Consider the following 10000-nt stretch of genomic DNA (forward strand, 5'->3'; position numbering starts at 1 on the left):
CGTCCGGGATTTGAACCCGGGACCTCTCGCACCCTAAGCGAGAATCATACCCCTAGACCAACGGACCATGTTGCTTTTTTTACAATATGTGAATATCCTGAATAATCCGTTGAAGTCCCCTTCATAAATCTGATTGGTAGAAAATTTACCGCGGGGTCCGTCCGGGATTTGAACCCGGGACCTCTCACACCCAAAGCGAGTATCATACCCCTAGACCAACGGACCTTGTTACTTTGCTCTCATTATGTGAATATGAAGCCTAACCCGTTGAAGTCCCCTCCATAAAACTGGTTTGTAGAAAGATTTTCCGCGGGGTCCGTCCGGGATTTGAACCCGGGACCTCTCGCACCCGAAGCGAGAATCATTCCCCTAGATAAACGGACCATGTTACTTTGCTCTCAATGTGTGAATATGAAGCCTAGTCCGTTGAAGTCTACTCCATAAAACAGATTGGTAGAAAGGTTTTCCGCAGGGTCCGTCCGGGATTTGAACCCGGGACCTCTCGCACCCTAAGCGAGAATCATACCCCTAGACCAACGGACCATGTTACTTTGCTCTCAATATGTGAATATGATGCCTAACCCGTTGAAGTCTTCTCCATGAATCTGGATTAAAGAAAGATTTTACGCGGGGTCCGTCCGGGATTTGAACACGGGACCTCTCGCACCCAAAGCGAGAATCATACCCCTAGACCAACGGACCATGCTAGTTCGCACTCAATATGTGAATATGTAGCCTAACCCGTTGAAGTCTCCTCCATAAATCTGATTGGTAGAAATATTTTCCGCGGGGTCCGTCTGATATTTGAACCCGGGACCTCTCGCACCCAAAGCGAGAATCATACCCCTAGACCGACGGACCATGTTACTTTGCTCTCAATATGTGAATATGTAGCCTAACCCGTTGAAAACTTCTCCATAAAACTGGTTTGTAGTAAGATTTTCCGTGGGGTACGTCCGGGATTTGAACCCGGGACCTCTCGCACCCTAAGCGAGAATCATACCCCTAGACCAACGGACCATGTTAGGTTTTCACAATATGTGAATATTTTGAATAACCCGCTGAAGTCTCCTCCATAAATCTGATTGTTAGAAAGATTTTCCGAGGGGTCCGTCCGGGATTGGAAGGCGGGACCTCTCGCACTCAAAGCGAGAATCATACCCCTAGACCAACGGACCATGTTACTTTGCTCTCAATATGCGAATATGTAGCCTAACCCGTTGAAGTCTTCTACATAAAACTGATTGGTTGAAAGATTTTCCGCGGGGTCCGTCCGGGATTTGAACCCGGGACCTCTCGCACCCAAAGCGAGAATTATACCCCTAGACCAACGGACCATGTTAATTTGCTTTCAATATGTGAACATGTAGCCTAACACGTTGAAAACTTCTCCATAAAACTCGTTTGTAGAAAGATTTTCCGCGGGGTCCGTCCGGGATTTGAACCCGGGACCTCTTGCACCCTAAGCGAGAATCATACTCCTAGACCAACGGACCTTGCTGGTTTGCTCTCAATATGTAATATGAAGCCTAACCGGTTGAAGTCTTCTCCATAAAATTGGTTTGTAGAAAGATTTTCCGCGGGGTCCGTCCGGGATTTGAACCCGGGACCTATTGCACCCTAAGCGAGAATCATTCCCCTAGAACAAAGGATCATGTCACTTTTGTCACAATATGTGAATATCTTGAATAACCCGTTGAAGTCCCCTCCATAATTCTGATTGGTAGAAAGATTTACCGCAGGGTCCGTCTTGGATTTAAACCCGAGACCTCTCACACCCAAAGCGAGAATCATACCCCTAGACCAACGGACCTTGTTACTTTGCTCTCAATATGTGAATATGAAGCCTAACCCGTTGAAGTCTTCTCCATAAAACTGGTTTGTAGAAAGATTTTCCGCGGGGTCCGTCCGGGATTTGAACCCGGGACCTTTCGCACCCTAAGCGAGAATCATACCCCTAGACCAACAGACCATGTTACTTTGCTCTCAATATGTGAATATGTAGCCTAAACCCGTTGAAGTCTCCTCCATAAAACTGGTTTGTAGAAAGATTTTCCGCGGGGTCCGTCCGGGATTTGAACCCGGGACCTCTCGTACCCTAAGCGAGAATCATACCCCTAGACCAACGGACCATGTTACTTTGCTCTCAATATGTGAATATCCCGTTGAAGTCTCCTCCATAAAACTGATTCGTAGAAATATTTTCCGCGGGGTCCGTCCGGGATTTGAATCCGGGACCTCTCGCACCCAAAGCGAGAATCATACCCCTAGACCAACGGACCATGTTACTTTGCTCTCAATATGTGAATATGACGCCTAACCCATTGAAGTCTCCTCCATAAAACTGATTGGTAGAAAAAATTTTCGCGGAGTCCGTCCGGCATTTGAACCCGGGACCTCTCGCACCCAAAGCGAGAATCATACCCCTAGACCAACGGACCATGTTACTTTGGTCTTAATATGTGAATAAGTAGCCTAACCCGTTGAAAACTTCTCCGTAAAACTGGTTTGTAGAAAGATCTTCCACAGGGTCCGTCCGGGATTTGAACCCGGGACCTCTCGCACCCTAAGCGAAAATCATACCCCTAGACCAACGGACCATGTTACTTTGCTCTCAATATGTGAATATGAAGCCTAACCCATTGAAGTCTCCTCCATAAAACTGATTGGTAGAAATACTTTCCGTGGGGTCCGTCCGGGATTTGAACCCGGGACCTCTCGCACCCAAAGCGAGAATCATACCCCTAGACCAACGGACCATGTTACTTTGCTCTCAATATGTGAATATGAAGCCTAACCCGTTGAAGTCTCCTCTATAAATCTGATTGGTAGGGAGATTTTCCGCGAAGTCCGTCCGGGATTTGAACCCGGGACCTCTCGCACCTTTAGCGAAAATAATTCCCCTAGACCAACGGACCATGTTACTTTTTTCACAATTTGTGAATATCTTGAATAACCCGTTGAAGTCTCCTCCAGAAAACTGGTTTGTAGAAAGATCTTCCGCAGGGTCCGTCCGGGATTTGAATCCAGGACCTCTCGCACCCAAAGCGAGAATCTTACCCCTAGACCAACGGACCATTTAACTTTGCTCTCAATATGTGAATATTAAGCCTAACCCGTTGAAGCCTCCTCCATTAATCTGATTGGTAGAAAGATCTTCCGCAGGGTCCGTCCGGGATTTGAACCCGGGACCTCTCGCACCCTAAGCGAGAATCATACCCCTAGACCAATGGACCATGTTAATTTTCTCTCAATATGTGAATATGTAGCCTAACCCGTTGAAAACTTCTCCATAAAACTGGTTTGTAGAAAGATTTTACGCGGGGTACGTCCGGGATTTGAACCCGGGACTTCTCGCACCCTAAGCGAGAATCATACCCCTAGACCAACGGACCATGTTACTGTCCTCTCAATATGTGAATATGAAGCCTAACCCATTGAAGTCTCCTCCATAAAACTGATTGGTAGAAATACTTTCCGTGGGGTCCGTCCGGGATTTGAACCCGGGACCTCTCGCACCCAAAGCGAGAATCATACCCCTAGACAAACGGACCATGTTACTTTGCTCTCAATATGTGAATATGAAGCCTAACCCATTGAAGTCTCCTCCATAAAACTGATTGGTAGAAATACTTTCCGCGGGGTCCGTCCGGGATTTGAACCCGGGACCTCTCGCACCCAAAGCGAGAATCATACCCCTAGACCAACGGACCATGTTACTTTGCTCTCAATATGTGAATATGAAGCCTAACCCGTTGAAGCCTCCTCTATAAATCTGATTGGTAGGGAGATTTTCCGCGAAGTCCGTCCGGGATTTGAACCCGGGACCTCTCGCACCTTTAGCGAAAATAATTCCCCTAGACCAACGGACCATGTTACTTTGCTCTTAATATGTGAATATCCCGTTGAAGTCTCCTCCATTAATCTGATTGGTAGAAAGATCTTCCGCAGGGTCCGTCCGGGATTTGAACCCGGGACCTCTCGCACCCTAAGCGAGCATCATACCCCTAGACCAATGGACCATGTTAATTTTCTCTCAATATGTGAATATGTAGCCTAACCCGTTGAAAACTTCTCCATAAAACTGGTTTGTACAAAGATTTTACGCGGGGTCCGTCCGGGATTTGAACCCGGGACTTCTCGCACCCTAATCGAGAATCATAGCCCTAGACCAACGGACAATGTTAGTTTGCTCTCAATATGGGAATATGCAGCCTAACCCGTTGAAGCCTCCTCCATAAATCTGATTGGTAGAAAGATTTTCCGTGGAGCCCGTCCAGGATTTGAACCCGGGACCTCTCGCACCCGAAGCGAGATTCATACCCCTAGACCAACGGACCATGTTACTTTGCTCTCAATATGTGAATATGAAGCCTAACCCATTGAAGTCTCCTCCATAAAACTGATTGGTAGAAAAATTTTCCGCGGAGTCCGTCCGGCATATGAACCTGGGACCTCTCGCACCCAAATCGAGAATCATACCCTTAGACCAACGGACCATGTTACTTTGGTCTCAATATGTGAATAAGTAGCCTAACCCGTTGAAAACTTCTCCGTAAAACTTTTTTGTAGAAAGATCTTCCACAGGGTCCGTACGGGATTTGAACCCGGGACCTCTCGCACCCTAAGCGAAAATCATACCCCTAGACCAACGGACCATGTTACTTTTTTCACAATTTGTGAATATCTTGAATAACCCGTTGAAGCCTCCTCCATTAATCTGATTGGTAGAAAGATCTTCCGCAGGGTCCGTCCGGGATTTGAACCCGGGACCTCTCGCACCCTAAGCGAGAATCATTCCCCTAGACCAACGGACCATGTTACTTCTTTCACAATTTGTGAATATCTTGAATAACCCGTTGAAGTCTCCTCCAGAAAACTGGTTTGTAGAAAGATCTTCCGCAGGGTCCGTCCGGTATTTGAATCCAGGACCTCTCGCACCCAAAGCGAGAATCTTACCCCTAGACCAACGGACCATGTTAATTTTCTCTCAATATGTGAATATGTAGCCTAACCCGTTGAAAACTTCTCCATAAAACTGGTTTGTAGAAAGATTTTACGCGGGGTCCGTCCGGGATTTGAATCCAGGACCTCTCGCACCCAAAGCGAGAATCTTACCCCTAGACCAACGGACCATGTTAATTTTCTCTCAATATGTGAATATGTAGCCTAACCCGTTGAAAACTTCTCCATAAAACTGGTTTGTAGAAAGATTTTACGCGGGGTACGTCCGGGATTTGAACCCGGGACTTCTCGCACCCTAAGCGAGAATCATACCTATAGACCAACGGACCATGTTACTTTTTTCACAATTTTTGAATATCTTGAATAACCCGTTGAAGCCTCCTCCATTAATCTGATTGGTAGAAAGATCTTCCGCAGGGTCCGTCCGGGATTTGAACCCGGGACCTCTCGCACCCTAAGCGAGAATCATTCCCCTAGACCAACGGACCATGTTACTTCTTTCACAATTTGTGAATATCTTGAATAACCCGTTGAAGTCTCCTCCAGAAAACTGGTTTGTAGAAAGATCTTCCGCAGGGTCCGTCCGGGATTTGAATCCAGGACCTCTCGCACCCAAAGCGAGAATCTTACCCCTAGACCAACGGACCATGTTAATTTTCTCTCAATATGTGAATATGTAGCCTAACCCGTTGAAAACTTCTCCATAAAACTGGTTTGTAGAAAGATTTTACGCGGGGTACGTCCGGGATTTGAACCCGGGACCTCTCGCACCCTAAGCGAGAATCATACCCCTAGACCAACGGACCATGTAACTGTCCTCTCAATATGTGAATATGAATCCTAACCCATTGAAGTCTCCTCCATAAAACTGATTGGTAGAAATACTTTCCGCGGGGTCCGTCCGGGATTTGAACCCGGGACCTCTCGCACCCAAAGCGAGAATCATACCCCTAGACCAACGGACCATGTTACTTTGCTCTCAATATGTGAATATGAAGCCTAACCCATTGAAGTCTCCTCCATAAAACTGATAGGTAGAAATACTTTCCGCGGGGTCCGTCCGGGATTTGAACCCGGGACCTCTCGCACCCAAAGCGAGAATCATACCCCTAGACCAACGGACCATGTTACTTTGCTCTCAATATGTGAATATGAAGCCTAACCCGTTGAAGCCTCCTCTATAAATCTGATTGGTAGGGAGATTTTCCGCGAAGTCCGTCCGGGATTTGAACCCGGGACCTCTCGCACCTTTAGCGAAAATAATTCCCCTAGACCAACGGACCATGTTACTTTGCTCTTAATATGTGAATATCCCGTTGAAGTCTCCTCCATAAAACTGATTCGTAGAAATACTTTCCGGGGGGATTCCGTCCGGCATTTGAACCCGGGACCTCTCGCACCCAAAGCGAGCATCATACCCCTAGACCACCGGACCATGTTACTTTGGTCTTAATATGTGAATAAGTAGCCTAACCCGTTGAAAACTTCTCCGTAAAACTAGTTTGTAGAAAGATCTTCCACAGGGTCCGTCCGGGATTTGAACCCGGGACCTCTCGCACCCTAAGCGAAAATCATTCCCCTAGACCAACGGACCATGTTACTTTTTCCACAATTTGTGAATATCTTGAATAACCCGTTGAAGTCTCCTCCAGAAAACTGGTTTGTAGAAAGATCTTCCGCAGGGTCCGTTCGGGATTTGAATCCAGGACCTCTCGCACCCATAGCGAGAATCATACCCCTAGACCAACGGACCATTTAACTTTGCTCTCAATATGTGAATATTAAGCCTAACCCGTTGAAGCCTCCTCCATTAATCTGATTGGTAGAAAGATCTTCCGCGGGGTCCGTCCGGGATTTGAACCCGGGACCTCTCGCACCCTAAGCGAGAATCATACCCCTAGACCAATGGACCATGTTAATTTTCTCTCAATATGTGAATATGTAGCCTAACCCGTTGAAAACTTCTCCATAAAACTGGTTTGTACAAAGATTTTACGCGGGGTCCGTCCGGGATTTGAACCCGGGACTTCTCGCACCCTAAGCGAGAATCATAGCCCTAGACCAACGGACAATGTTAGTTTGCTCTCAATATGGGAATGTGTAGCCTAACCCGTTGAAGCCTCCTCTATAAATCTGATTGGTAGGGAAATTTTCCGCGAAGTCCGTCCGGGATTTGAACCCGGGACCTCTTGCACCTTTAGCGAAAATCATTCCCATAGACCAACGGACCATGTTACTTTGCTCTTAATATGTGAATATCCCGTTGAAGTCTCCTCCATAAAACTGATTCGTAGAAACATTTTCCGCGGGGTCCGTCCGGGATTTGAATCCGGGACCTCTCGCACCCAAAGCGAGAATCATACCCCTAGACCAACGGACCATGTTACTTTGCTCTCAATATGTGAATATGAAGCCTAACCCATTAAAGTCTCCTCCATAAAACTGATTGGTAGAAAAATTTTCCGCGGAGTCCGTCCGGCATATGAACCTGGGACCTCTCGCACCCAAATCGAGAATCATACCCCTAGACCAACGGACCATGTTACTTTGGTCTCAATATGTGAATAAGTAGCCTAACCCGTTGAAAACTTCTCCGTAAAACTGGTTTGTAGAAAGATCTTCCACAGGGTCCGTACGGGATTTGAACCCGGGACCTCTCGCACCCTAAACGAAAATCATACCCCTAGACCAACGGACAATGTTAGTTTGCTCTCAATATGTGGATGTGTAGCCTAACCCGTTGAAGCCTCCTCTATAAATCTGATTGGTAGGGAGATTTTCCGCGAAATCCGTCCGGGATTTGAACCCGGGACCATTCGCACCTTTAGCGAAAATCATTCCCCTAGACCAACGGACCATGTCACATTGCTCTTAATATGTGAATATCCCGTTGAAGTCTCCTCCATAAAACTGATTCGTAGAAATATTTTCCGCGGGGTCCGTCCGGGATTTGAATCCGGGACCTCTCGCACCCAAAGCGAGAATCATACCCCTAGACCAACGGACCATGTTACTTTGCCCTCAATATGTGAATATGACGCCTAACCCATTGAAGTCTCCTCCATAAAACTGATTGGTAGAAAAAATTTTCGCGGAGTCCGTCCGGCATTTGAACCCGGGACCTCTCGCACCCAAAGCGAGAATCATACCCCTAGACCAACGGACCATGTTACTTTGGTCTTAATATGTGAATAAGTAGCCTAACCCGTTGAAAACTTCTCCGTAAAACTGGTTTGTAGAAAGATCTTCCACAGGGTCCGTCCGGGATTTGAACCCGGGACCTCTCGCACCCTAAGCGAAAATCATACCCCTAGACCAACGGACCATGTCACTTTGCTCTTAATATGTGAATATGAAGCCTAACCCATTGAAGTCTCCTCCATAAAACTGATTGGTAGAAATACTTTCCGCGGGGTCCGTCCGGGATTTGAACCCGGGACCTCTCGCACCCAAAGCGAGAATCATACCCCTAGACCAACGGACCATGTTACTTTGCTCTCAATATGTGAATATGAAGCCTAACCCGTTGAAGTCTCCTCTATAAATCTGATTGGTAGGGAGATTTTCCGCGAAGTCCGTCCGGGATTTGAACCCGGGACCTCTCGCACCTTTAGCGAAAATAATTCCCCTAGACCAACGGACCATGTTACTTTTTTCACAATTTGTGAATATCTTGAATAACCCGTTGAAGTCTCCTCCAGAAAACTGGTTTGTAGAAAGATCTTCCGCAGGGTCCGTCCGGGATTTGAATCCAGGACCTCTCGCACCCTAAGCGAAAATCATACCCCTAGACCAACGGACCATGTAACATTGCTTTCAATATGTGAATATGAAGCCTAACCCGTTGAAGCCTCCTCTATAAATCTGATTGGTAGGGAGATTTTCCGCGAAGTCCGTCCGGGATTTGAACCCGGGACCTCTCGCACCTTTAGCGAAAATAATTCCCCTAGACCAACGGACCATGTTACTTTTTTCACAATTTGTGAATATCTTGAATAACCCGTTGAAGCCTCCTCCATTAATCTGATTGGTAGAAAGATCTTCCGCAGGGTCCGTCCGGGATTTGAACCCGGGACCTCTCGCACCTTAAGCGAGAATCATACCCCTAGACCAATGGACCATGTTAATTTTCTCTCAATATGTGAATATGTAGCCTATCCCGTTGAAAACTTCTCCATAAAACTGGTTTGTACAAAGATTTTACGCGGGGTCCGTCCGGGATTTGAACCCGGGACTTCTCGCACCCTAAGCGAGAATCATAGCCCTAGACCAACGGACAATGTTAGTTTGCTCTCAATATGGGAATATGCAGCCTAACCCGTTGAAGCCTCCTCCATAAATCTGATTGGTAGAGAGATTTTCCGCGGGGTTCGTCCGGGATTTGAACCCGGGACCTCTCGCACCCTAAGCGAAAATCATTCCCCTAGACCAACGGACCATGTTACTTTTTTCACAATTTGTTAATATCTTGAATAACCCGTTGAAGTCTCCTCCAGAAAACTGGTTTGTAGAAAGATCTTCCGCAGGGTCCGTCCGGGATTTGAACCCGGGACCTCTCGCACCCTAAGCGAGAATCATACCCCTAGACCAACGGACCATGTTACTTTGCTCTCAATATGTGAATATGTAGATTAACCCGTTGAAGCCTCCTCTATAAATCTTATTGGTAGAGAGATTTTCCGCGAAATCCGTCCGGGATTTGAACCCGGGACCTCTCGCACCCTAAGCGAATATCATACCCCTAGACCAACGGACAATGTTAGTTTGCTCTCAATATGTGAATGTGTAGCCTAACCCGTTGAAGCCTCCTCTATAAATCTGATTGGTAGGGAAATTTTCCGCGAAGTCCGTCCGGGATTTGAACCCGGGACCTCTTGCACCTTTAGCGAAAATCATTCCCATAGACCAACGGACCATGTTACTTTGCTCTCAATATGTGAATATAGAGCCTAACCCGTTGAAGTCTTCTCCATAAAACTGATCGGTAGAAAGATTTTCCGCGGGGTTCGTCTAGGATTTGAACCCGGGACCTCTC

General features: G+C 46.8%; 31 non-coding genes across 31 annotated transcripts in view; all 31 read right to left on the reverse strand.

Annotated features, from left to right (window-relative positions):
• TRNAP-AGG (transfer RNA proline (anticodon AGG)) overlaps positions 1-67 on the reverse strand; it is a 72-nt gene extending 5 nt beyond the window's left edge. Inside the window, exon 1 of the tRNA in view lies at positions 1-67. This exon is cut by the window's left edge and continues 5 nt beyond it. This is a non-coding gene — a tRNA (tRNA-Pro).
• An 86-nt stretch (positions 68-153) lies between these two features.
• Positions 154-225, reverse strand: TRNAP-UGG (transfer RNA proline (anticodon UGG)). Its single transcript has one exon. It is a non-coding gene; the product is annotated as a tRNA-Pro (tRNA).
• An 87-nt stretch (positions 226-312) lies between these two features.
• TRNAP-CGG (transfer RNA proline (anticodon CGG)) lies at positions 313-384 on the reverse strand. The gene has a single exon. It is a non-coding gene; the product is annotated as a tRNA-Pro (tRNA).
• Positions 385-471: 87 nt separating this feature from the next.
• Positions 472-543, reverse strand: TRNAP-AGG (transfer RNA proline (anticodon AGG)). Its single transcript has one exon. It is a non-coding gene; the product is annotated as a tRNA-Pro (tRNA).
• A 405-nt stretch (positions 544-948) lies between these two features.
• TRNAP-AGG (transfer RNA proline (anticodon AGG)) lies at positions 949-1020 on the reverse strand. The gene has a single exon. It is a non-coding gene; the product is annotated as a tRNA-Pro (tRNA).
• A 245-nt stretch (positions 1021-1265) lies between these two features.
• Positions 1266-1337, reverse strand: TRNAP-UGG (transfer RNA proline (anticodon UGG)). The gene has a single exon. It is a non-coding gene; the product is annotated as a tRNA-Pro (tRNA).
• An 87-nt stretch (positions 1338-1424) lies between these two features.
• On the reverse strand, positions 1425-1496 carry TRNAP-AGG (transfer RNA proline (anticodon AGG)). Its single transcript has one exon. It is a non-coding gene; the product is annotated as a tRNA-Pro (tRNA).
• A 404-nt stretch (positions 1497-1900) lies between these two features.
• TRNAP-AGG (transfer RNA proline (anticodon AGG)) lies at positions 1901-1972 on the reverse strand. Its single transcript has one exon. It is a non-coding gene; the product is annotated as a tRNA-Pro (tRNA).
• Positions 1973-2060: 88 nt separating this feature from the next.
• TRNAP-AGG (transfer RNA proline (anticodon AGG)) lies at positions 2061-2132 on the reverse strand. Its single transcript has one exon. It is a non-coding gene; the product is annotated as a tRNA-Pro (tRNA).
• A 396-nt stretch (positions 2133-2528) lies between these two features.
• TRNAP-AGG (transfer RNA proline (anticodon AGG)) lies at positions 2529-2600 on the reverse strand. Its single transcript has one exon. It is a non-coding gene; the product is annotated as a tRNA-Pro (tRNA).
• An 87-nt stretch (positions 2601-2687) lies between these two features.
• TRNAP-UGG (transfer RNA proline (anticodon UGG)) lies at positions 2688-2759 on the reverse strand. Its single transcript has one exon. It is a non-coding gene; the product is annotated as a tRNA-Pro (tRNA).
• Positions 2760-3164: 405 nt separating this feature from the next.
• TRNAP-AGG (transfer RNA proline (anticodon AGG)) lies at positions 3165-3236 on the reverse strand. The gene has a single exon. It is a non-coding gene; the product is annotated as a tRNA-Pro (tRNA).
• An 87-nt stretch (positions 3237-3323) lies between these two features.
• Positions 3324-3395, reverse strand: TRNAP-AGG (transfer RNA proline (anticodon AGG)). The gene has a single exon. It is a non-coding gene; the product is annotated as a tRNA-Pro (tRNA).
• Positions 3396-3482: 87 nt separating this feature from the next.
• TRNAP-UGG (transfer RNA proline (anticodon UGG)) lies at positions 3483-3554 on the reverse strand. Its single transcript has one exon. It is a non-coding gene; the product is annotated as a tRNA-Pro (tRNA).
• Positions 3555-3641: 87 nt separating this feature from the next.
• Positions 3642-3713, reverse strand: TRNAP-UGG (transfer RNA proline (anticodon UGG)). The gene has a single exon. It is a non-coding gene; the product is annotated as a tRNA-Pro (tRNA).
• Positions 3714-3950: 237 nt separating this feature from the next.
• Positions 3951-4022, reverse strand: TRNAP-AGG (transfer RNA proline (anticodon AGG)). Its single transcript has one exon. It is a non-coding gene; the product is annotated as a tRNA-Pro (tRNA).
• Positions 4023-4586: 564 nt separating this feature from the next.
• Positions 4587-4658, reverse strand: TRNAP-AGG (transfer RNA proline (anticodon AGG)). The gene has a single exon. It is a non-coding gene; the product is annotated as a tRNA-Pro (tRNA).
• An 87-nt stretch (positions 4659-4745) lies between these two features.
• TRNAP-AGG (transfer RNA proline (anticodon AGG)) lies at positions 4746-4817 on the reverse strand. The gene has a single exon. It is a non-coding gene; the product is annotated as a tRNA-Pro (tRNA).
• A 564-nt stretch (positions 4818-5381) lies between these two features.
• TRNAP-AGG (transfer RNA proline (anticodon AGG)) lies at positions 5382-5453 on the reverse strand. The gene has a single exon. It is a non-coding gene; the product is annotated as a tRNA-Pro (tRNA).
• A 246-nt stretch (positions 5454-5699) lies between these two features.
• TRNAP-AGG (transfer RNA proline (anticodon AGG)) lies at positions 5700-5771 on the reverse strand. The gene has a single exon. It is a non-coding gene; the product is annotated as a tRNA-Pro (tRNA).
• Positions 5772-5858: 87 nt separating this feature from the next.
• TRNAP-UGG (transfer RNA proline (anticodon UGG)) lies at positions 5859-5930 on the reverse strand. The gene has a single exon. It is a non-coding gene; the product is annotated as a tRNA-Pro (tRNA).
• Positions 5931-6017: 87 nt separating this feature from the next.
• Positions 6018-6089, reverse strand: TRNAP-UGG (transfer RNA proline (anticodon UGG)). The gene has a single exon. It is a non-coding gene; the product is annotated as a tRNA-Pro (tRNA).
• A 398-nt stretch (positions 6090-6487) lies between these two features.
• On the reverse strand, positions 6488-6559 carry TRNAP-AGG (transfer RNA proline (anticodon AGG)). Its single transcript has one exon. It is a non-coding gene; the product is annotated as a tRNA-Pro (tRNA).
• Positions 6560-6805: 246 nt separating this feature from the next.
• TRNAP-AGG (transfer RNA proline (anticodon AGG)) lies at positions 6806-6877 on the reverse strand. The gene has a single exon. It is a non-coding gene; the product is annotated as a tRNA-Pro (tRNA).
• Positions 6878-8218: 1341 nt separating this feature from the next.
• Positions 8219-8290, reverse strand: TRNAP-AGG (transfer RNA proline (anticodon AGG)). The gene has a single exon. It is a non-coding gene; the product is annotated as a tRNA-Pro (tRNA).
• Positions 8291-8377: 87 nt separating this feature from the next.
• On the reverse strand, positions 8378-8449 carry TRNAP-UGG (transfer RNA proline (anticodon UGG)). Its single transcript has one exon. It is a non-coding gene; the product is annotated as a tRNA-Pro (tRNA).
• A 246-nt stretch (positions 8450-8695) lies between these two features.
• Positions 8696-8767, reverse strand: TRNAP-AGG (transfer RNA proline (anticodon AGG)). The gene has a single exon. It is a non-coding gene; the product is annotated as a tRNA-Pro (tRNA).
• A 246-nt stretch (positions 8768-9013) lies between these two features.
• Positions 9014-9085, reverse strand: TRNAL-AAG (transfer RNA leucine (anticodon AAG)). Its single transcript has one exon. It is a non-coding gene; the product is annotated as a tRNA-Leu (tRNA).
• A 246-nt stretch (positions 9086-9331) lies between these two features.
• Positions 9332-9403, reverse strand: TRNAP-AGG (transfer RNA proline (anticodon AGG)). The gene has a single exon. It is a non-coding gene; the product is annotated as a tRNA-Pro (tRNA).
• An 87-nt stretch (positions 9404-9490) lies between these two features.
• TRNAP-AGG (transfer RNA proline (anticodon AGG)) lies at positions 9491-9562 on the reverse strand. The gene has a single exon. It is a non-coding gene; the product is annotated as a tRNA-Pro (tRNA).
• Positions 9563-9649: 87 nt separating this feature from the next.
• TRNAP-AGG (transfer RNA proline (anticodon AGG)) lies at positions 9650-9721 on the reverse strand. The gene has a single exon. It is a non-coding gene; the product is annotated as a tRNA-Pro (tRNA).
• Positions 9722-10000: the final 279 nt, after the last annotated feature.

Source organism: Leiobunum rupestre, chromosome 10 (assembly GCF_980474605.1).
Source record: "Leiobunum rupestre chromosome 10, qqLeiRupe1.1.hap1, whole genome shotgun sequence".
Taxonomy (NCBI): domain Eukaryota; kingdom Metazoa; phylum Arthropoda; class Arachnida; order Opiliones; family Sclerosomatidae; genus Leiobunum; species Leiobunum rupestre.